Source organism: Microtus oregoni, unplaced genomic scaffold, assembly GCF_018167655.1.
Source record: "Microtus oregoni isolate MIOR12 unplaced genomic scaffold, Mior012 000011F_ref0000422, whole genome shotgun sequence".
Lineage (NCBI taxonomy): Eukaryota > Metazoa > Chordata > Mammalia > Rodentia > Cricetidae > Microtus > Microtus oregoni.
The window spans coordinates 39,470,001-39,496,020 of NW_024543070.1; positions in this window are offsets into that span (position 1 = coordinate 39,470,001).

The following is a 26,020-nucleotide window of genomic DNA, read 5'->3' on the forward strand; positions in this document are numbered from 1 at the left end:
CTTGAAATTATTATCATACAGGTCGTTCAGTTGCCTAATTAGAGTTACCCCAAGATATTTTATATTATTTGTGGCTATTGTGAAGGGTGTTGTTTTCCTGATTTCTTTCTCAGTCATTTAATTGTTTGTATAAGGAGGGCTACAGATTTTTTTCTATTTTTTTTTTTAGTTAATCTCATATCCATTCACTGAAAGTGTTTATCAGCTGTAGGCATTCCCTGAGTTGGCCTATGTTATTCTATCATGTCATCTGTGGATACTTTAATTTCTTCCTTGGATGGATCGAGAAAAGATCATGCTGAGTGATGTACCCAGACCCAGAAAGACATAGATGGCAATGTACTCACTCACAAGTGGATATTAGCTGTGAAACAAAGAATAATGATGTTATAATCCACAGATCCAGAGAGGCTAGGTAACAAGGAGGGCCCAAGCAGGGGTAACACATGGATCTCCCTGGAAGGAGAAATAGAAGAAATCTTGTGGATGGACTGAGGGAGGTGGGGGTGGAAACTTGAGGAATGAATCAGGTTAGAGGGTAGATGGAGGGAGAGAGTACTGAAAGAGATGACTGGAAATGGGGGCATTTTGGAATCAGATAGAAACCTGATGCAAGGGAAACTTTCAGGAATCTACAATAATGACCCCAGGTAAGACTCTAAGCAATGATGGATTTGTAGCCAGAACTACCCCAACTGTCCTCACAGAGCCTTCATTCAGAAACTGATGGAAACAGATGCAGACACACAGCCAAACATTACCATGAGCTTGGGGAATCCAGCTCAAGAGAGGGAGGAGGGATTGTAGGAGCCAGAGGGCAAGGACATCCCAAGAAAACCCACAGAAACAACTAACCTGGGATCATAGGAGCTCATAGAGTCTGAACCAACAACCTAGGCCTTCTACATAGCTTGATCTTCTTCTGGGACTCCAAAAAATTGGGAGCAGAGGCTGCCTCCAAAGCTTTCGCTGGCTTTTGAGAACCTATTCCTCATACTGAGCTGCCTTGCTCAGCCTTGATACAGAGGAGGTGCTTAGTATTACTGCAACTTGATATGCTATGTTTTGTTGATACCTACTGGAGTCCTGCCCTTTCCTAAACAGAAACAGAGAAGCAGATTGGGGCGTGCAGAAGGACGGTGGGGGACAGGAATGAGAAGAGAGGAGGGAGATGAAACTGTGGTCAGGATGTTAAATAAATAATTTAATTTAATTTAAAAAAATTCAGGGAAGGACTGGTCATCCCTCCTGCACTACATTTTGGAGAGATGGCCTGGTACTTTGTAGATACAAACTAGCCACTGGCCAGACAGCTCTGAGCAATCCCAGAGCACAACTGTTGGACACGCAGCTCATCAAATCTGACATGCAGATTTCTGTGCTTCTGAAGCTCCACTTCCTATAGTTTTCAAGTTACCCCAGGGAAAGGAAAAGCCAATATTTAAAGAATATTCAATGCCAGTGATGTCAATAACTGCAGCGTAATTCCCAACTGGTACCAAACAGAAATCCAGGGACTATCCATTAGATTCTTAGCTCCTGGAGGTCACCAAGCCTGGCTTCATCCTGTGTAGTACAGCGTCTACCCAAGACGGTTAGGCAAAGCAAGTAGTCGGTGAATACAGGAAAAGGATGCAGGATGTTTACAAGGCCTGTTGCTCTCTGCAGGCCTGGGATGGGATGAAACTCCATCTCTCCTCAATTCATGCGGGGCTTTGTGCTAGAAATGAGTTGCCTCTCCCTGCTTGCTGTGTGCCAGGTTTTGTCCATCTGCTGCCATTATTTCCCCCACATTTCACAGCTCTCTTGTATTGCATGTGGTTATTCTTCAGTGGGTCATTATGGCATCTGGCTGCCCACCTTGTGTGTGCCCTGTTTCGGTCCACCAGGCAGCAGCTGCCTATCCACCCTGCCCCCTCCATCAGCTGCAAAGGTCCAACCCAGTCAAGCCTGGTTGCAAAAATCATCATTCCATTGCTTGAGGGTTGGCCGAACTCCAAAGCTTGGTTGCAGGGGTCCTTGTTCACTGTTTACTATTCCTATAGATAAGTTTCTTTAAAACCAGATGTGCTGGCCACAAGGAATTTCAGTTTCAAGGTTGTATACAAGGATGCATACAGCCAGATCTTAATCAGCTGTCATGTTTAAGTAGTAAAAGCAATATCACATGGATACTAATAGAGTCGTGTCCTGACTGTATATGAAGACTGGAGCTTCAGAAACCTCAACCTCACCCAGAATCGATTTTAAAAGAGGACAACGCCTCTCTGAACATGGCGAACAATGAGGGATGATGAGAAGCCAAGGACAATGGCATGGGGTTTTGATCCTACTTCATGTTCTGGCTTTGTGGGAGCCTAGCCAGTTTGGATGCTCACCTTCCTAGACATGGACGGAGAGGGGAGGACCTTGGACTTTCCACAGGGCAGGGAACCCTGACTGCTCTTTGGACTGGAGAGGGAGGGGGAGAGGAGTGGGGGGAGGGGGAGAAGGGTGGGAGGAGGGGGAGGGAAATGGGAGGCTGGGAGGAGGGGGAAACTTTTTTTTTCCTTTTCTCAATAAAAAAAAAAAAAACTTAAAAAAAATAAAAGAGGACAGCGCCACTGCCAGAAAAATCCACATGCTGTCTTCCTCTCCCTTAAGCAGATGATGACGTCTGATGATTTGTTGCTCTTAGCGCAAGGCTCAGACACATGTTCTATACCATGTTTAGCTTTGAGTAATAAATTGATTGTCTGGGACTCAGGTTTTCTGCTTTCATGTTGGAACTTGTCATAACATATAGGGCTCTGAGACTCTGGTTATATCCAAGCCTATACAGTGTGGCCAAATCTTGGAGCTTTCCTGTCTCTGCAATAATATTTATAGCCTTTGTCACAGCATCTTTTGCTTACTTTTATATAAGCCATGTGATTTTTTAAAAGTGTTTAACATAAAATATGTCCAAATAATATTATGATTATAAAATAGATTAAGAGAAAAAGCATTGCTAGTGACTTCTGAAGCCAAGCCTAAATACAGCACACCCTTTATCCACCCAGGACATACAACAAGCCCCAGTAGCTGCCTAAACCACAGATAGGCCACAGGTTCCCCCCCTCCATAAGTACATACCAATGAACTAATTAGCTAACTATTATAGTTAATTTATATATTCACTATATATAGAGACTAACTTATAAATTAGACACAGTAAGAAATTAACAGCACCAAAACAAAACGGAACCATTTTAACTACCTACCATGATCAAAGTTATTTAAACATATGCTCAATTATATCTGTAACTTTTTATTCAATGCTTTTAGAACACAGTTTGCTTCTGAGAGTGAAATCTCTGATGATGGAGGACACTGTGCCACTTAAGGGGGATAGACATACCATTCCTCTGCCATCCTCTATGGTTCACGTCTCAGCTTAGGTCTCTGCAGAAGGTTCTGTGCGATTGAAAGAGAAGAAAAGTCAGTCAACTCCAGAAATGAGGAGAAGGGAAAGTCCAACCAGACCCTGGCCACGCTGTTTTGTTCCTGGTGTCAGTAATTACCACTGCATCCCTATGAGGTTGCTACGGTTTCCATTGTTCAGATGTTAAACCTGAGATTCAGAGAAGACCGTGTGCCCAAGATCAAGTCCATCCAACATGGTGGAGCTGATTAGCAGAGTGATCTGGTCAGTCCCTTCTTGGCTGCAAACTCTGAGCTCACATTGCAAGGCAGGCAGTTCATCTCCATCAGAATTAAAGCCAATGTCAATGACCCTGAGGTTTTACTCAAAGCCAAATGGGAAGCAGAGACCCACAGCTCCTTTCCTGGTGGGCTTCATGAGCTGAGCTACTGTGAACAGGAAGCAGGGGCTGGGCGGAGCAGAGGTGCACACCTTCTTCACACTGTTTAAATGGGGAAGAGGGAAGCAGGGGCTGGGCAGAGCAGAGGCACACACCTTCTTCACAGTGTTTAAATGGGGAAGAAGGAAGCAGGGGCTGGGCGGAGCAGAGGTGCACACCTTCTTCACACTGTTTAAATGGGGAAGAGGGAGCAGGGGCTGGGTGGAGCAGAGGTGCACACCTTCTTCACACTGTTTAAATGGGGAAGAAGGAAGCAGGGGCTGGGCAGAGCAGAGGCACACACCTTCTTCACACTGTTTAAATGGGGAAGAGGGAAGCAGGGGCTGGGCAGAGCAGAGGCGCACACTCCTTCACACCGTTGAAATGGGGGAAGAGGATAAACTAGCTTCTAAGGTCAGGAGCAAGAATAAAACGTGTTCTCTTCTCATTCCATTTTAAAACAGTGTCAGATAATAACTTTAAAACTTTTATATTTACTTTAAACAGTCTTGCAGTTGGACTAACAAAGCTGCTGGGGAGAAGGACAGAAGAGAGTACAGGTAGAAGCAAAGCACCATGATACGCATGCGTGATAGGCCTAAATAAGACCCATCCTTTTGTATGGTAACAAAAAACAGTTAAAACTGTGAGGAAACATTTAGACAACTGACATCCAGGTTGGAACTCAGACACTTTTCCCTTCAGAACTTCCCAGAACGTTTCTGTATTTTCTACACCTGAAGCACTCATTCTAGAGACATATTTCTACTAAGCCCTGACATTTTCATCCCTGTGTACCCTGTACCATTTCTCACTTTGAATATAGTTATTTAAGTCCAACAAGAAAAAAAAGTACTATATGAATAAATCTTTATTACTGTCAGCATTGTTAAAGAATTGCCTAGTTTGAGCCATTCTTTCTTTGAAATCACTGCCTTAGTGGGCAGAGAGGATCCTGCTAAGCATTTTAAATTAGGGAAGACAGTTTTATTGTCAAGGCAGGTCAATCAAATTATAATTGGCTCTAATTTACACTCCCCCCAGCTGTTAAATTCTTTACCCAAAGCACTCAAAATGGCGTGAAATTCTTCCCGGCTTTGTGAAAGCTTCCAGAAGAATGGCCTTCCCCCAGATCCCTCACACCAAAAGACCTTGTTATTTTCAGCAGCCTTGAGGGAAGAGCCCCCTTTCACTCAGCCTGGAAAGCATGGCCAGGACAGAGGCAGACTGAAAAGGACAAGGTGAACTAACACCCTCCGTAAACACAGGTCAATAAGGCTGCCAGAGGAGCAAGGGAGGCTCCTGGACCAGGAGCCACTAAGATCACGTTCCCTTGGTAAAGGAATTTAGACTGGGAAACCACAAATGGAGCACTTAAGATGGAAGACAGGGGTAGCATTCTGGGGTAGATGTGTATATGCTAGTAACGAGGAGGAAACTGGCGATGTTTTGGATATTCGAAGGCTCTGAATAAAAGCCAAACTAAGGAAGACCTTTTCCAGGAAGGCAGATACACACCCTTCAGGAAAGCCATGACCAGTGAACTGACCGTGAAGTACCTCTCTACTGCCTTCCCAGGGTTCTAGTGTTCGACTCAATACAATTTTTGAGACCCTGTCAACGTACCAAGAGGAAGGTATGACCAAATGTGAAATAACATCAAAACCCAATAGTCAACACAGACTTCATTTTGAGTGAATTTTTGGAGAATCTGTCTGGCTGCTTCTAAGGGAACTAATTTAAGTGACTCAGTAGGAGTTTTTCTAGTCTTGCTAACTGGCTGTAGGAATATTTCCCAACAGTCTCACAGTGTGGGCCTGGGGGGATAGTTGGTGGAGAGGAAACACAGTGAAGAGCAAATGGCTCTTGTATATTTGGATTTGAAGTGGGCCTCAGAAAACAGAGCTTTGTGAAGACAAGATGAAATGCTGGCCTAGATAGAAACAAGAAACAAACTTTCAGAAAGCAAGGAGGAACACAACTGCATGTTAGGGTGACCATTACAGTGCTTAACAGAGCAAGAAGCAGGAAGCAGCCGGGCTCTCCTAGACAAAGGACACCATCCATCTAAGGGTTTTTTGTCGAAGGACATGCACCTTTAAAATGAGTTTTGTGAAGAATGATGCCTCATCACATAGGAAAATAACAAAAACAGTGAAAATATTAAAAAGAAATGGAATGGAGACTGCTTAGACTATAATCTCATGCATATGAACGAAAATCTATTACCAACACATAGTATGACCACAGAAAACGCTAAACAAAAGTGGTTCTTTCCAAATGAGACAGGTTTACAGGCAAGTTTTAAACACTTGTCTCCATTTTCTGATTTGTTTTGTTTTTGCTTCTAACTTCATAATGACTGATGCATATTATTTATACCAATGAACAGAATTTTCTCTGATATTTCCACACATGCATAAATCATACAGTAGTCACATCCATCTCCTCTCCCTTTGCTCTCTGTCACCTCCTGTTAGTGATTTTATTTTATTTTTTACTTTTTACTAAAGGACAGATGTTGAGATAGCATCTTGCTGTGCAACAATCACTGGCCAAACTCCCAGTCCTCTGCTCCCCATACACTGGTAGAATGGGTATGCACTGCTGGACCCCTTTTTGTAAACCTTATAAACAACAAGAATATGTGCAACCAATGTGGGTTTGCAATGCAACACCCATGTGCACAAAATGCCCTATGTATTTTATTTTGCTAAATCAAAGAAAATCTCTGGAACCCAAAGCACACATCACTATTGGGGCTCTTTTGAGGAGTCAAAAGTCAAAAATGACACAGCAAATCTGGAGGGATACGAACTTCCTTTAGACGTGTTTCCAAGTTTCTCACCATTTCTCAGACCCTTGTGTTTTGACTGCGCAGAGAGAGCTGTGCTCTGTGTCCTTCTGCCCAAATGACTATAGAGAGCTGTGCTGTGTCTTTCTGTCCAAACCATGACTCTAGAGAGTGGCATTCTATGTCCTTCTGCCCAAACCATGACTCTAGAGAGCTGTGCTCTGTGTCCTTCTGCCCAAACCATAACTATAGAGAGCTGTGCTCTATGACAGAGATTCACTGTCAAGGTGAAAGAACACCCCAACTTTGAGGCTAGTTTGGTATGTATTAGGAAAAACTGTCTTTAATAAACAAATTAAGACTAATAAAAAAGACCACATCAACAAAACTTTCAGAGAAAAAAATGTCAATAAGACTGTGTGTGTGTGTGTGTGTGTGTGTGTGTGTGTGTGTGTGTGTGTGTGAAATAGTCCCTGAGGATAAGAAAAGAGAAATAGAAAGTATAGGACACTCTCAATGCAAAATATTGTCACGCACCACATTCTAAATCTTAGAGAATTGTAATCACCTCCCTGTTAGAACTAAGAGAGTAAGTGTTGACAGATCAAAGTGCACATGTATGCATCTGGGCCCAGACGTCCTATAAGCTACATGACAAGCTCTGAGCCCTTAAGTGCCCTGTCTTTTTATCTTTCATTATTGTTGTTGTTCTATGTCTTTGTTTTATTTTTAGTTAGGTGTGTATGGGGATGACTTTGTGTGCGATAGTAAAGGTGCCTGAAGAGACTAGAAGAATGAGTTGCATGCCCTGAAGCAGAACTTAGGAGCTTGTGAGGTACCCTCTGCCTCCCAGGTGCTGGCTTAGAAGTATGTGCCACCAGGCCAGCAAATTTTGTCCTTGTTGTGATGATTACCACAAACACAAAAAGCTTGGAGCTAGAAAGATAGTTTAGTAAGTTAGTGTACTTCTTGCTGTCACTGGGGATCTGGGCTCAGTTCTCAGAACCCACATGATGGCTTACAACCATCTGTAACTCTAGTTCCAGAGGATCTGATGCCCTCTTCCGACCTCTGTGAGGACCAGGCACAAGTGGTCCACAAACACACATGCTGACAAGACATTCAAACCCATAAAACAAATCTTTAAATGTTTTTAACACAAAAAAGTCATGTAAAATTAGCTCATTAGAAAAACTAACTTATATTCCATACAATTGTGAGATTTCAGAATCTCTTTGACATTGATATTAAAAGATTTTATCTGCAATTGTCTGTGCTTGTCTAGGTTGGGTTACGTAGATAACTTGGAACTTGAGTCATAGGTGGATGCAAGTGACCTGCCTGACATAGGTGCTAAGCACCAAACTCTACAAGAGCTGTGCGTGCTCTTAAGCATCTCTGAAGCCTTCGTGCTGATATTTTGGATAAGTTAATTCTTAGCAAGCTAATAGAGAAAGTACCAAGATGGATGTATTCATGCCATCTGAGCACAAACAGACATGCAAACAAAGTCTGAGCAGCGGTGGTGTGATAAAATGTGACAATCTGAGTGGCCCCAGGCCCTTCTGTAGTGAATGTTTACCTGAGACAATACCTACGTCACAGCAATTGTGCCATGACTCCAAAAGGACTTCCAAGGAAAAACATCAGACGTAAAACAGAGGTCAGACTAAATTTCATTTGGGGGAGGGTTTTCTTGTGGAGATTGTTTTTGTTCTTCTTATTTTTAAGACAGTATCTTTCTAAACAGCCTTGGTTGTCCTGGAACTCACTCTGTAGATCAGGCTGGCCTCAAACTCACAAAGATCTGATGTGGGAGTGATTTCTTATTAATAAAGAAACTGCCTAGACCCATTTGATAGGCCAACCCTTAGGTAGGCGGAGTAAACAGAACGGAATGCTGGGAGAAAGAAGCTGAGTCAGGGAGTCGCCATGATTCTCCCACTCCAGACAGACGCAGGTTAAGATCATTCCTGGTAAGCCAGCTCGTGGGCTACACAGATTAATAGAAATGGGTTAGATCAATATGTAAAAGCTAGCCAATAAGAAACTGAAACTAATGGGTCAGGCAGTGTTTAAAAGAATACAGTTTCCGTGTAATTATTTCGGGTAAAGCTAGCTGGGTGGCGGGACACAGCCCGCCGCTTCGTAACACAACAGAATGGCGCCCGACGTGATGGACTAAATCCACTTAAAAACCTGAGAAGGCTTAAAAATAAGGGAGAGAGACTTTAACACAGATTTTTGCTGTTTGTTGGTGGCGTGCTGTAGAGAGATTTCCTGATTCGGCAACAGCAGCAGAAAAAAAAGCTGCGTCATTTTAAAGTGCGGCTTCTTGGGACTGTGCCGCCAATGCAAACTCTGGCTTTAAAGCATTTCAATGGATTTTATGGGACTGGATGTTTGTGTTCCCGCTTGGGATCGGAAGGAGAGTGCTCTCAGCGCTCCCCGCCTGCACCTGGGCAGATGGCAGAATCAGGCTTAGGCAGGCGGAAGAGCATGGTGGAAGAGACGTGTTTTCAGACTGCGCAGTGCTCTGCGTGTCAGATTTGGTTGTAACTTGGATAAAAAGAGTTTCTGTGCTGCATGCTCAGTCTCAAAATTAAACTACTGAGTGCAGCTCCAATGAGGACTTGCTGTGTGCCTGGAACTGTGCACAGCTCAGGGACACCAAATGGATCTGAGGCAGGAGCTGCTGCTCCTTGCTGAACTGTGCTGGTTGGCAGGAACTACCGTAATTACCATAATAACAGCACAGTTAAGGTTTAGACTGGGCAGGACACAGGTGGTACCTATTACCTGTACATGGTGCAACTTAAGTTTTTAAGAAGTGCTTAACATTTTAAGAAATGCTCCTGGATAGTAAAAATATTACAGATTCACAATAAAACAGATTCAGACATAACAGACCTCAGTGGATCACAGAGTTGGATGAATGTACATAGGCTTGAGAGAGAGAAAAATAAGAATATAGAGAATAAAACAAATGTCTTAAAAAAAGGGTAAAGTCTTTAAAGAGACAGAGTACAGATAGTTAAGAGATTAAAAGAAATAAAGAAAAATAAGCCACGTAAAAATGGAAAATTCACAGAGAGTCTGGATTATGTACATTGTGTTTTCTTTAAAATTTTTGACTGTAAAGGAGCTAAGTACAGACAGACATTTCATTACATGGGCTGCCAAGCTAAACCAAAATGGATATAAGGGTATTACAATTTCAAAATTTGGGTCTAAGGATATGATGCTTTGGAAAGGGTCTTCTTTTGTTTTCACAGAGGACCAGACCCTATGGATTGCATCTATCCTGATATGGTATGATAGACCACGCCCTCCTGAAAGGTTGCTGTAACACCCTCAAAAAATTACTTCGCTCAACTGCCAACTGAGATGAAACTAGCACACAGGTTATACCATGAAAGACCTCATTAACGACGCCCCCATTCAGCAGGAAGCAGTTTGGAGAGAAAAAACTGCGCCCATGTTCCCAAAATATTGTTTGTAAATGTTCTTTTACATTTAAAGGGGGAAATGATATAGGTATGAGTAATTTGCATTGGTGTGGATTTTACAGTCAATTTTGTTATATGTATATGTATTTCTGATCTTGATTAAGGTATTGTGATTGTGTAGTTCATTTAAAAATGTAATGTATAATTAAGAAATATAGGTTAATGGTTAATCATCAATAATAGTCAAGCTTGTAGTCATGTTAGTTAGATTTTCTAGATATATAGAGATAATTTCAGTTAGATAGACATTCTTCATATCTTTCAAAGACTGCAGAATATGGCATTTAATGTTTTAATAACTTAGGACTTTTAATGACAATGAGACATATCTGCTCCTGGCGGCACCAATCTACTTCGAGAGGAAGATGGGCATCGAAGAGGATCGTTATGGAGTTTGATAGCCATTTGGGCAAGAAACTGCTTTTGCCTGGACTGTTGCATAAAATGGACACAGAGAACCTGCAGAGAGAGGACTGCTGAACTTGCCTAAAGGTAAGATGGTCTTTTGGGGTTCATGACTCATGAAAGAGTCTGTGAGACATTCTGCAGGACACAGCAGATAGTGACTGAACTGTCTTTGAAATTTCCTGCTTCATGGAAATGTCTGCTGGATACTATGGGCCTGAAGGCTGAAGATGGATGCCCCAACCGTACAAAAGAACTTTGGGTGACTATCCAGGCAGCGAGATGTCTCTGTCATTTCTAGAGTTTTCTTATTTCTTGTTTACTTAGGTAGTATTATATCCTTCTGGAGTCTTTGATGGAGTTGAAGAATGAATAGATAGTTATAGTTTTCCTTAGTTATGATAAAAGGTAAAATAGATATAAATATTAAAACGGTAATTCTTGCTTGATAATTGTTTTGCTATATGAATTTTATTATGTCAAAGTTAAAGCCTTTCTTTTTTGTTTAAACAGAAAAAGGGGAAATGATGTGGGAGTGATTTCTTATTAATAAAGAAACTGCCTAGACCCATTTGATAGGCCAACCCTTAGGTAGGCGGAGTAAACAGAACGGAATGCTGGGAGAAAGAAGCTGAGTCAGGGAGTCGCCATGATTCTCCCACTCCAGACAGACGCAGGTTAAGATCATTCCTGGTAAGCCAGCTCGTGGGCTACACAGATTAATAGAAATGGGTTAGATCAATATGTAAAAGCTAGCCAATATGAAACTGAAACTAATGGGTCAGGCAGTGTTTAAAAGAATACAGTTTCCGTGTAATTATTTCGGGTAAAGCTAGCCGGGTGGCGGGACACAGCCTCGCCGCTCTGTATTTCAACAAAGATCCACCTGCCTCTGTGAGTCACTCTTATGAGGCTCATGTGACAACAATAGGAATAGTAACTGATAGAAACAGTGTTTAAGGGTACCAAATGATGCCGCCATGAAGACCTAGTGAAGAACCCCAGAATGGACACTGGGGTTCTTGCTCCAAGCGGGCAAGAAACATCCCCTGTCTGCATCCAGCTTGAGTTTATTGGGAAAACATTTTAAAGGAGCAGTTTGGTAGAAAAAGAGAAAAATAAGTGAATCTGGGTGACTTTTATAATCCCAAACCTTAGGAGAGTTTCCTGGGACTTAATAAAAACTGCATATTGCTCTATGGAATGGATCTTCTTTGCTTTTTGTTTAGAAACAAATAAAATAGCTGAATTATTAATGTGAGGCAAATTGGTTACTGTATATTTAAAGTCACCTTTTATTTCATACATATATCTGTATTAAGATCTTAAGGGTGCTTTACTGTGGCTTATGATACAGTTGGAATGGCATCTAAGGAACCATGAAAAGGATGTTAGTGTAGTTTAGGGAGAAGAAATAATGAAAAAATGAACCTGTGGAATTATGGGTAAGGACCATCAGCCCCCTCTCACTTCTCATATCCACTGCAGACATCAAGGTTCCCCAAGTCACTCTCAGTCCTGATAATTCAATAGAACTCCCTGAAAGCTGTTACAGTCCTGGCTGTGCTTTGTTAATTATAGGATAAAGCAGGGTACTCTGGATCCAGAAACGGGGATCCCAAGTCTTCTCCTTACCAACTAGTGGACAGTGTTAACCTTCTTGACAATTGCATCAGACAGTAGCATGGGATATGCCAGTCCACATGGTCCTTTGAGTCCTGGTGTCCTGAGATTTTAATGTGGGGACATGGTTTACTGTACACTGGCTGACCTTTGGCCTATGGCCCTTCCAGAGGGAAAGCAGATTCCATGTGGTTCAAAGCCTCTATGATATAGTCTGCAACCCACATTACATATTTAAGGAGGTTTCAACTCCATTTCTCATACAATTGATTATCAATACCAATGTTATCATAAGACAAATTTGCATATTGGAATGGGATCAACATGTTATACCAAATTATAGCCATGGAATAACTCTGCTCCATTACAGAACAAATCCATAAAACTACAGAAGTATCTGCTATGCTTTGAAACACAACTACCTTTGTCCTTATGGTAGGCTTATTACGGACATTTGCTGTTACAGTTGACCATAATTGATCCTAGGACTCAAGTAAGCAGTCCAGGGGAACAAAGCCACTCTCTCCACCTTAGTAAAAACTTTTTCTCTACAATGTGTTTTTCTCTACAATGTGCTACCAAACAGCCAGACCTCCCTCACTTCTGTACAGAAGACACGAGTAAGTTACTCCAGAGAAGCTAGGTAACGAGGACGACCCTAACATGGATGAATGGATCACCCAGGAAGGGGAAATAGATGAGATCTCCTGAGAAAACTCAGGGTGGGGAGGAGCAGTAGAGGGGAGGGACTATTGGGGATGAGAATGTGAGGGAACTAGATGGTCTAGATTGGGGAGGGATGGAGTGGGAGAGAAATGAAAGGGATCTCTTGATGGAGGGACTCATTATGGGTTTAGGGAGAAATCTAGTACTAGGGAAATTCCCAGGAATCCACAAGGATGACTCCAGGTAAGACTCCTAGCAGTAGTGGAGAGGGTGCCCAAACTGGCCTTCCCCTGTAATCAGATTGGTGACTACCCTGTCATCTTAGAATCTTCACCTAGTAACTAGAACCAGATGCAGAGATCCATAGTTAAGCACCAGGCTGAGCTCCAGGGGCCCAGTCAAAGAGAAGGAAGGATTGCATGAGTAAGTGGGGTCAGGATCATGACAGGGGAATCCACAGAGACAGCTCATCTAAGTTCGAGGGAATTCATAGACTCTAGACCCACAGCTGGGGAGCCTGCGTAAGACCTCTGCATGTGGGCAACATTGGTGTAGTGTGGTCTGTTTGAAGGGCCCCTGGCAATGTGATCAGAATCTATCCCTGGTGCATGAACTGGCTTTTGGGGGCTCATTCCCTATGGTGGATTACCTTGTTCAGCCTTGATGAGGGGGCTTGATCCTACCTCAACTTAATGTGCCAGGCTTTGTTGACTCCCCATGGGAGGCCTTAGCCCTTCAGTGGATGGAGGGTGGATTGGGGAGGAGGAAGAAGTAGGAGAAGGGGAAGGAAAGGGAAACTATGGTAGGTATGTAAAATGAATTCAAAATTCTAAGTAAAAAAAAGTTTAAAAAGAGAATATGAAGAAGATCAAAAAAAATTCCTATGTCAGATAGGAAACTGTATTGCAGAATATCTTATTTTGACCTATTCTTGAAGCAAGGACAGTCTCGGTGCATTGGCATAAATCACAAGTTTTCCTACAGGATCTCCCTAGACTGGAAAGCCTTAAGATTTCCATGGGTGTGCATTCTGGGAGCTAACACCTAGAATGAAGAGCCACTCTCCCATGGTTACTCAGTTCCTTTTATTAAAATGTTCAAAAGGACATGTTGGGTTAGGGCTCAACCTCTCCTTAATACTAGATCTTAATATGCTTAAGTTCATAATAGCCTTGAGCTGTCTGAGCTCATTGACAAACTGACTCTAGAAGCAGAGTTTCTGCCCTTCCCTGGGCCCCATTTCAGACCCAAGCATGTTTGTCTCAAGTTATCCACCAAGGCCCTCTCCTGGGAATGAGTAGCCCCTTCACTGTGTGACTGGGAGAGAAGTGAGGAATGAGACAGTCTAAGAGAGAACTGCTGTGCCCTTGAGAACAGTTGGAGGATAAGCCACTCCCATTCTTATCGGTCATTCCACGATATGAAAGTGTCTGCATGGAAAGGAAAGCTCAAAGTTCAGCCCTGGGAAGTTCATCACTTACTCCTCATCTATGCCCGGCAATGCTTGAGCATGCATGGGCACCCATTTATGATGGTTCTCCAGTTGTTCCTATCCTGGGCAGCCCTAGATGCTTGTGTTATTGTCACACCCAAGGTTCCACAGTCTTCCTTTATGCTGTCTATCCAGCGTTTTTTTTTTTGGGGGGGCCTCCTCTTCACCTTATCCCATGCACTCCTCCAAGCAGTGCAATCTTTGTGTAGCTGCCAACATTCATTCTCATAACATGGCCGAAGTATCTCAAGTACTGTTGCCATACCCTGTAGTTTACTTCCTTCTGTAGATGGAGATGTTCCTTAATGTCATTGTTGTGCAGCCAATCTCATCGTGTGATGCCTAGAATCCTCCTGAGACACGCCATCTCAAACACATTGACTCACTGTTCTGAGGATCATGCCATTGTCCAGGTTTCAGAGTTGTAAAGAAGACAGCTCAAGACAAGGGTCTAGATACGGGAGAAAAGCTCCATAGGGAGCTCCATCTCACCTCACCTGCCCCAGTTGGTTTGTGTTAGTTGCTGTGACAGCCCACTTTGATGTTATCTTTGTCTACAGCCATCTACTGACTTAGAAGCCTCGCCACAGGGAACTCTGTTTTGTCTGCAGACTCCGGTTGACTGGCTGAAAGGGTCTTCTCTGGCCCACTTCTGCTGAGTGTTTCCTGTCCAATTGGATAAGGTTTTGCTATCTTATTGATACTGTCTATTTATCCTTTTATTCCAGCTTGTTGTATCCTTAATACACTCACTAATTCATGTAGCATGATTAATAAAAACCCAGAGACAGATATTGGGGTTCAACCTGACGGTCAGAAAAGGAACACAGCCAGCCACTGGCAATTACCTCTACCTCAGTCTAAAATGGCGATCCTACTCCCGGGAATCTCAGGATGAGACTGCGTGTGAGAGCTGTCTCCTCCTGTTTTCTATTCCTCTGTATAGCTGGGATTAAAGGCGTGTGCACAATTAGCACCCAGTTTCTATAGCAAATTAGTGTGGCTGTTGGAATTAAAGGTGTGTGTCACCACTGCCTGTGTAATGTTGCATAGAACAGGGTTGGAATGTCACATGGAACCCATTGTGATGTCATATAGAACTGGGATGTATTGTCAAATAGAACTGGGTCATAATGTCACATGGAACTGGGTCATAATGTCACATAGAATTGGATTGTAATGTCACATGGAACTTGATTGTATTGTTACATAAAACTGGGTTGTAATGTCACATGGAACTTGATTGTATTGTTACATAAAACTGGGTTGTAATGTCACATAGAACTGGGTTGTAATGTCACATAGAACTATTTAGATGGAAGCTTCTGTTCTGCCAGGTCCCGCAGCCATTCAGTCCCAAATAAACACACAGAGGATTATATTAATTATAAACTGCTTGGCCTATTAGCTTTCTCATCTTGCTTCCTCTGCATCTGGCTGGTGACTATTTTCCTCTTCCCAGAATTCTTTTATTCTTTTATTTATTTATTTATTTAAGATTTCTGTCTCTTCCCCAATACTGCCTCCCATTTCCCTCCCCCTCCCACAATCAAGTCCCCCTCCCTCGTCAGCCCAAAGAGCAATCAGGGTTCCCTGCCCTGTGGGAAGTCCAAGAACCCCCCACCTCCATCCAGGTCTAGTAAGGTGAGCATACAAACTGCCTAGGCTCCCACAAAGCCAGTACGAGCAGTAGGATCAAAAACCCATTGCCATTGTTCTTGAGTTCTCAGTAGTCCTCATTGTCCACTATGTTCGGCGAGTCCGGTTTTATCTCAGGCTTTTTCAGACCCAGGCCAGCTGGCCTTGGTGAGTTCCCAATAGAACATCCCCATTGTCTCAGTGTGTGGGTGCACCCCTCGTGGTCCTAAGTTCCTTGCTCATGCTCTCTCTCCTGCTCCTGATTTGGACCTTGAGATTTCAGTCCGGGGCTCCCATGTGGGTCTCTGTCTCTGTCTCCTTTCATCGCCTGATGAAGGTTAATATTCAGGAGGATGCCTATATGTTTTTCTTTGCGTTCTCCTTATTTAGCTTCTCTAGGATCACTAATTATAGGCTCAATGACCTTTATTTATGGCTAGAAACCAAATATGAGTCAGTAAATCCCATGTTCCTCTTTTTGGGTCTGGCTTACCTCACTCAGGATAGTGTTTTCTATTTCCGTCCATTTGCATGCAAAATTCAAGAAGTCCTTGTTTTTTACTGCTCAGTAGTACTCTAATATGTATATATTCCATACTTTCTTCATCCATTCTTCCATTAAAGGGCATCTAGGTTGTTTCCAGGTTCTGGCTATTACAAACAATGCTGCTATGAACATAGTAGAGCATATACTTTTGTTGTATGATAAGGCCTCTCTTGGGTATATTCCCAAGAGTGGTATTGCTGGGTCCAAGGGTAGGTTGATTCCGAATTTCCTGAGAAACCACCACACTGCTTTCCAAAGTGGTTGCACAAATTTGCTTTCCCACCAGCAATGGATGAGTGTACCCCTTACCCCACAACCTCTCCAGCAAAGTCTATCATTGGTGTTTTTTATTTTAGCCATTCTGACTGGTATAAGATGATATCTCAAAGTTGTTTTGATTTGCATTTCCCTGATTGCTAAGGAAGTTGAACATGACCTTAAATGTCTTTTGGCCATTTGAACTTCTTCTGTTGAGAGTTCTCTGTTCAGTTCAGTGCCCCATTTTATAATTGGGTTGATTGGCCTTTTACGATCTAGTTTCTTGAGTTTTTTATATATTTTGGAGATCAGACCTTTGTCAGTTGCGGAATTGGTGAAGATCTTCTCCCAGTCAGTGGGTTGCCCTTTTGTCTTAGTGACAGTGTCCTTTGCTTTACAGAAGCTTCTCAGTCTCAGGAGGTCCCATTTATTCAATGAGGCCCTTAATGTCTGTGCTGCTGGGGTTATACGTAGGAAGTGGTCTCCTGTGCCCATGTGTTGTAGAGTACTTCCCACTTTCTCTTCTATCAGGTTCAGTGTGTTCGGACTGATATTGAGGTCTTTAATCCATTTGGACTTGAGTTTTGTGCATGGTGATAGATATGGATCTATTTTCATTCTTCTACAGATTGACATCCAGCTTTGCCATCACCATTTGTTGAAGATGTCTCCTTTTTCCATTGTATACTTTTAGCTCCTTTATCGAAAGTCAGGTGTTCATAGGTTTGTGGGTTAACGTCAGGGTCTTCTATTTGATTCCATTGGTCGACTTCTCTGTTTTTATGCCAATACCAAGCTGTTTTCAATACTGTAGCTCTGTAATAGAGTTTGAAGTCAGGGATGGTAATGCCTCCAGACGATCCTTTATTGTATAAGATTGTTTTGGTTATCCTGGGTTTTTTGTTTTTCCATATAAAGTTGATTATTGTCTTCTCCAGATCTGTGATGAATTTTGATGGGATTTTGATGGGGATTGCATTGAATCTGTAGATTGCTTTTGGTAGAATTGTCATTTTTACTATGTTGGTCCTCCCAATCCAAGAGCAAGGGAGATCCTTCCATTTTCTGGTGTCCTCTTCAATTTCTTTCTTCAAAGACTTAAAGTTCTTGTCAAATAGATCTTTCACTTCCTTGGTCAGAGTTACCCCAAGATATTTTATGCTACTGTGGCTATCGTAAAAGGTGATGCTTCTCTGATTTCCCTCTCTGTTTCCTTATCCTTAGTGTATAGGAAGGCAACTGTTTTTTTGTTTTTTGGGGTTTTTTTAAATATTTATTTATCTATTTATTTATTTATTTATTTATTTATTATGTATACAATATTCTGTCTGTGTGTACATCTGCAGGCCAGAAGAGGGCACCAGATCTCATTACAGATGGCCGTGAGCCACCATGTGGTTGCTGGGAACTGAACTCAGGACCTTTGGAAGAGCAGGCAATGCTCTTAACCTCTGAGCCATCTCTCCAGCCCCGGCAACTGATTTTTGGAGTTGATCTTGTATCCTGCCACATTACTAAAGGTGTTTATCAGCTGTAGTTCTTTGGTAGAGTTTTTGGGGTCGCTTATGTATACTATCATATCATCTGCAAATAACGAAAGCTTAACTTCTTCCTTTCCAATACGAATCCCCTTGATCCCCTTATGTTGTCTTACTGCTATTGCTAGAACTTCAAGCACTATATTGAAGAGGTATGGAGAGAGTGGACAGCCTTGTCTTTTTCCTGATTTTAGTGGGATGGCTTTGAGTTTTTCTCTGTTTAATTTAATGTTAGCTCTCAGCTTGCTGTAAATAGCTTTTATTATATTTAGGTATGACCCTTGAATCCCTAATCTCTCCAAGATCTTTATCATAAAGGGGTGTTGAATTTTGTCGAATGCTTTTTCAGCATCTAATGAAATGATCATATGGTTTTTTTCTTTCAGTTTATTTATATGGTGAATTACATTGATAGATTTGCGTATGTTGAACCAGCCCTGCATCTCTGGAATGAAGCCTACTTGATCATAATGGATAATTTTTCTAATGTGTTCTTGGATTCGGTTTGCCAGTATTTTATTGAGAATTTTTGCATTGATATTCATGAGTGAGATAGGCCTATAATTCTCTTTCTTGGTTGGGTCTTTGTGTGGTTTTGGTATCAGGGTAACTGTAGCTTCATAAAAGGAATTTGGCAATGACTCTTCTGTTTCTATATTGTGAAATACATTTAGGAGTATAGGTATTAGCTCTTCTTGGAAGTTCTGGTAGAATTCTGCATTGAAACCATCTGGTCCTGGGCTTTTTTTGGAAGTCTAGTTCTTCACGACTAACAGGTCTATTTAGATCATTCACCTGGTCTTGATTTAGCTTTGGTATATGGTATTTATCTAAAAAAAAATGTCCATTTCTTTTGCATTTCCCAGTTTTGTGGCATACAGGATTTTGTAGTAAGATCTAATGATTCTCTGAATTTCCTCTGTGTCTGTCGTTATGTCCCCCTTTTCATTTTTGACCTTATTTATTTGCGTGTTCTCTCTCTGTTGTTTAATTAGTTTGGATAGGGGTTTGTCGATCTTGTTGATTTTCTCCAAGAACCAACTTTTTGTTTCATTGATTCTTTGGACTGTTTTCTGTGTTTCTAATTTGTTGATTTCAGCCCTCAGTTTGATTATTTCCAGTCTTCTACTCCTCCTGGGCGCATCTGCTTCTTTTTTTTCTAAAGCTTTCAGGTGTGCTGTTAAGTTCCCAATGTATGCTTTCTCCGTTTTCTTTCAGTGGGCACTTAGTGCTATGAACTTTCCTCTTAGCACTGCTTTCATTGTGTCCCATAGGTTTGAGTATGTTGTCCCTTTATTTTCATTAAATTCAAGGAAGACTTTAATTTCTTTCTTAATTTCTTCCTTGATCCAGGTGTGGTTCAGTAGTTGACTGTTCAGTTTCCATGAGTTTGTCAGCTTTCTGGGGGTAGTATTGTTGTTGCCTTCTAACTTTAATTCGTGGTGATCTGATAAGACACAGGTGGACACTGATATTTTTTTGTATCTGTGGAGGTTTCCTTTGTTTCCGAGTATGTGGTCAATTTTTGAGAAGGTTCCATGAGCTGCAGAGAAGAAGGTATATTCTTTCCTCTTTGGGTGGAATAATCTATAGATGTCCTTTAAGTCCATTTGCTTCATTACCTCCATTAATTCTCTAATTTCTCTGTTAGGTTTCTGTCTGATTGACCTGTCCATTGGTGAGAGAGGAGTGTTGAAGTCTCCTACTATTAGTGTGTGCGGTTTGATGGCTGCCTTGAGTTTTAGTAATGTTTCTTTTATGTACGTGGGTGCTTTTATAGTAGGGGCATAGATATTCAGGATTGAGACATCATCCTGATGAATTGTTCCTGTTATGAGTATAAAGTATTCCTCTCCATCTCTTCTGATTGATTTTAGTTTGAAGTCAGTTTTGTTAGAAATTAGTATGGCCACACCTGCTTTTTTCTTAGGACCATGCTTGCAACACCTTTTCCCAACCCTTTACTCTGAGTAGATGCCTGTCTTTGTGGTTGAGGTGTATTTCTTGTAAACAACAGAATGTTGGATCCTGTTTTCGTATCCAATCTCTTAGCCTGTGCCTTTTTATAGGTGAATTGAAACCATTAATATTAAGTGATATTAATGACCAGTGGTTGTTTACTCCGGTTATTCTTATTGTTTTTGGTAGTAGAGTTTGTGTGTCTCCGTTCTTTGCGTTGTGCTGGTGAAGGGTTGCTAGATGCCTGAGTTATTGTAGGCAATGTTGGCAATGTTGGATTCCTTGGGTTGCGATTTTCCTTCTATTACTTTCTGTAGGGCTGGATTTGTGGCTACCTATTGTTTAAATTTGTTCTTATCCTGGAATGTCTTATTTTCTCCATTGATAGTGAACAATAGTTTGGCTGGGTATAGTAGTTTGGGTTTGCATCCATGGTCTCTTAGTTTCTGCAGTGCCTCTATCCAGGACCTTCTGGCTTTCATGGTTTCCATAGAGAAGTCAGGTATAAGTCTGATTGGTTTACCTTTATAAGTAACTTGGCCTTTTTCCATTGCAGCTCTTAATATTCTTTCTTTAACCTGTATATTTTGTGTTTTGATTATTATATGGCGAGGGGATATTTTTCTTTGATCCAGTCTGTTTGGTGTTCTGTATGCTTCTTGAATATTCAAAGGAATATCTTTCTTTATGTTGGGAAAGTTTTCTTCCATAATTTTGTTAAAAAATATTTTCTGGGCCTTTGAGCTGTGACTCTTCTCCTTCTTCTATTCCTATTATTCTTATATTTGGTCTTTTTATTGTGTCCCATAATTCCTGAATGTTTTGTGATGAGAATTTGTTGGCTTTGCAGTTTTCTTTGATCAGAGCGTTTATTTTCTCTATGGTGTCCTCAGAATCTGAGATTCTTTCTTCTATTTCTTGGATTCTATTGATTATGCTTGTTTCTGTAGGCTGTGCTCGTTGTCCTAGATTTTCCATATCCAGCTGGTCCTCAGTTTGTGTTTTCTTCCTTGCTTCCATTTCAGTTTTCTATTCTTGAACTGTTTCCATTACCTGTTTGATTGTTTTTTCTTGGTTTCCCAGGGTATCATGTACGTATTTACTCATTTCTTCAAAGTTTTTGTTATACTTCTCATCCATTTCTATAAGAGCGTTTTTCACATGTTGTTTAAGGGACTCTATTGCTTTCATAAAGTCAATTTTTTCCACTTCTTCTGTGTTAGGGTGTTCAAGTCCTTCCGTTGTAAGATCATTGGGTTCTGGTGTTTTCATGTTGTTTTTCAGATTATTGGGTGAATTTTTGCCTTGGCGCCTGTCCATCTCCTCCTATCGATGCTATCTAATGGATCTTTTAAAACCGAATCAGGTTTCCCTGCTGGCCAGGGGCTCCTCTTACAAAATGCCCTCGCTCTGTTTCCTGGCTCCTGATGGGGGCCAAGATCCCTCTCACCCCTCAGAAGGGTCTTCAGGAACAGGATCAGGCTCCCCATTTGCCAGGGACCTCGCCAACCAAAGGCCTATCTCTTTGATTTAATGTAGTGGAGCAATCAGCTCTTGGTGTTGCGCGCTGGTCCCGGCCGCCTGCGTCTGCCGCCGCGCCAGTCCCCGGGTCCCCGCTGCCTGTGGCCTAAGTCATCTGCCGCTGCCTGCGTCGTCTGCCGCCACCTGCCTCAGAATTCTTTTAGTCTGGTCACCCCACCTATACTTCCTGCCTGGCTACTGGCCAATTAGTGTTTTATTAAGCTAATACAATTGACAAATCCTTACAATGTTCAATAGCATTATCCCACAGCAGAACTGGGTTGTAAAGTTACACAGAATACCAATGCAAGAGGAGCCCCTGAGCCACAGCATTTACCACAGCTTTAAAAGGCGTATAGTCAATAATTGAACATTCTAGTCATGATAAAAGCAACCCAACAGGACTTGCATGCACAGCACAACTTTTCCACCTAAGGTGCTCTATTTAGTACATAAGGGGGGCAGTCCCCCTTCTCAGAAAAAGCTAACATTTCAGTCCACAGGAAAGCTATTGTTTGCTGTGTATCTAGATCATTAATAGCTGCCTCCAATAGTTCAGTAGTCGGTGGAGTCTTGTATAAACACACAGATACTCTTTCATTCTGCAGCATTCAAAACCAAACCTTCATCTCTTAAACAGGTCACTCACAAGCCATAATAATCAAGATTCTTCAAGAGGCTGGTGATACCAATGCAGAAAGTGAATGATTTCTTCATGGTACATCACTGGTTCTTCTAGTTCTTTGTCTTTGCCCTTGTGAACATGAATCTTCACACTCACAATTGATCTACAGGTGTCTTCCAGTACCCACATTCATAATGTGTTGTTACTGCACACCAGACCTGCCTGTCCCCAGTTATGAACAATGTTTTCATAAACATTGACATTACTTTGTTTAATGACAAAGAACAACAGGAAAGATATACCCACCATATTTCAGAAAGTAAATTTAATTGATATCTTCCTTCTTGAGCACTCTTGGGTCATCGTTCTAGCATCCATTTTCCCTTGCTAGTTCCCATTTGGAACCTCTATGCATTTTGCAGGAGTGGTAGTCTCTGCACAGAGGGCCAAGTTCTGATTTTGCAAGTTAGTTTTTGTGTAAGTTTGTGAACCAGTTTCTTATTTCAAGATTTTATTTGCTTGACGTGTGAGTTTAAACTTTATCCATTCTATTAAAATTCAGCCTTAATATAACAGGTTTTCTTAAAGCCCTGTTTTTCCTAACCCCTCTTTTTGCTCAGAATATTGGTTGAGAAACTCTTCTCTAAGTAAGGCGCTGCCGTGAATATAGAGCAATAAAGGGATTTAAAGGCCTTCATCTTGAAGAAGACTACATCATGATCCAGACACTGTTAAACTGGCTTTCAGATACACAAAGCAGTTCATCTTCCTTACATAATGTTGTCATTGAACATTCTGGATAATTCCATGTTTTCCACCTAATGGCCTACATAAATCTTACCTGAAGGAGGGTCACAGCTCAATTCTTTGGGTCAATTTTTTTTAATCTCATAGAGAATTTTAAAGATTAGTCAGATGGTTTTTGTTATTCTGCTTTCTCTCATGGCTCTGCTAAGGGCAGAGTGTGTGAAACAGACCTGGCTTCTCTCCCCTAGGAACATTTGCACGTTAGTGTGAAATCGCAGGGTTAGCAAGATGAGGAAAGCCTGCAGATGACTCTCAGCAGGCAAAAGAAGATGTTCACAGACACAGTACAGCAGGAAGCAGAGGACAGGATGTGCTAGATGCTGACCTGAAACACCCCAGCCCCAGAAAGCCATATCAACTCTAAGGAAGAAAGACAGAGTCACCAGGCAGCCTTGGAGCTCTGGGCTTGCCCATCACTACTGATCAACCGTGCTGGACGGTGAGTGGGTACTGGGACTGTGATCCAAATACATTGGAGGCGTATATGACATTCTAAAGAATTATTACATATATAGCTTCTAAAGAATTATTACATATATGGCATTCTACAGAATTATTACATGTATAGCTTCTAAAGAATTATTACATATATGGCATTCTAAAGAATTATTAAAATAAGGCAAAGGGAATGTTGAGGAAGAAGAGGGGATTTCTGCGATGAGGTAATATCTTTTGTATGTGACAGGAAGCTGTACACATGAAATCTAAACAATGTGGTAAACTAAGCAGACCAGAACAATGATGACACCAGGCGACATGCCAACATGGATGGGGGAAATCTCACAAGGTCCTACATCTAGATGAAAAGCAATAGGGAATAACAGCTGCTAAAAAAAGAGGGGTGGGGGAGACTCCGGACAAGCCTGATCGATATCTGGTCCTGAGTGGCCAGCTGCAGGCACACATGTGAGCTACACTAGATGGATTCAACAGGATAGATTCATAGAGACATATGTGTATACACATAGGAATAATAATTAAAGAAGAAAAGGTTTTAAATTTGAGAGGGGATAGAGGAGACATAGGAGGAGCTGGTGGAATGAAATGATGGGAATCCAGAATTCCTGTATGGAATTAACCTCAAAATAAAATAAATGTAAGATAGTTAGCATGGCCCAGGGAAGACAAACCCACTGACCACCAACACTCCTTAAAGTCCACCCAGCAACCCTAGACTACACCCCTACTCGGGGCTCCACACCGGGACCCACAATCCCAGCAGCTTTACCAGAGGCCAGAGTGGTCTAGGGACCCCAAGGGAGACACTGCCCACCACCCAATAAACCTTTATATGCCAGTCCATCAACCCAGACTGCACCCTACCCCTGGCTCAATATACTGGACAAATACTTTAGAAAAAGTCTTCAGCTTTACCAGAGGTCAGACAGAACCTTTAAGTTAGAAACCACCCAGCTAACTCTCTTTAAAACTCTCCCAATAACCCCAGACTGCACCCTTTTCTCTGGGATCCACACTAGGGCCCACAGCCCTGGTAGCCTTGTGGGAAGCCAGACTAGTCTTAGGAATTCCAGGAAAGACACTGCTCACAGCCCACTAAACCACTTTAAGCCTGCCCAGCAATCCTGGACTGCATATTCCTGCCCTTCATTCCCATAACCCCCGTATCCTCCATCCCTACTCTACCCCCAAGTACCATCCCTGGCTCCATATCCTGGTCTACAACTTCAAAAGAAGACTTCCACTTTACCAGAGGCCAGGCCAGATCTAGGGATCCCAAGTCTACAGCTTCAGAACTCAGCTTTACTGGAGCACAGGCCAGATCTAGGGACCCCATAGGCAGCAGCTATACTGGACAGAAACCAAAGAGAGACATAACAACAAGCTTCAAGGAAATGCCTGTACTCAACAAAAATGGAAAATCTAAAAGAAAAAGAAAAATTTCTTGATAGATACCACTTATCAAATTTAAATCAAGATGAGATAAACAATTTAAGTAGACCAAAAACCCCTAAAGAAATAGAAGTAGTCATTAAAAGTCTCCCTACCAAAAAAAAAAAAAAAAGATCAATGCCAGATAGTTTTGCCATGGAATTCTACCATATTTTCAAAAAGAGCTAACACTGAAACTCTTCAAATTATTTCACTAAATAGAAATAGGAGGAACATTGACAAATTATTTCTAGGAGGCAACAGTCATCCTGATACCCAAATCATACAAATACTCAAGAAAGAATGAGAATTACAGACCAATTTCACTAATGAGCATTGATGCAAACATACTCAATAAAATATTGGCAAATAGAATCCAAGAACACATGAAAAAGATCACCCACCATTGACCAAAGATGCAGGGATGGTTCAACATATGAAAATTGGTCAATGTAACTCATCATATTAACAAACTGAAAGAAAAAAATAATGCATTATCACTCATTAGATGCTGACACCCCTTCATGATAAAGGTCTTGGATATCATGGATATAATAGAAATACCCAAAAATAATACAAGCAATAGACAGCAAGATAACTGCCAACATCAAATCAAATGGGGAGATACATAAATTGATCCCACTGAAATCAGGAACAAGACAAGGTTGTCCACTCTATATTTATTCAATGTAGTAATTGAAGTTCTAACTAGAGCAATAAGACCACCAAAGGAAATCAAGGGGATACAAATTGGAAAGGAAGAAGGCAAAGTGTCATTATTTGCAGATGACATGATGGTATACATAGGTGACCCTAGAAACTCTACCAGGGAACTCCTACAGTTGATAACCACCTTTAGTGATTGTGTGCACATGCACGTGTGTATGTGTGTGTTGGTGGGTGGGTGGGTGTGAAAAATATGGACTG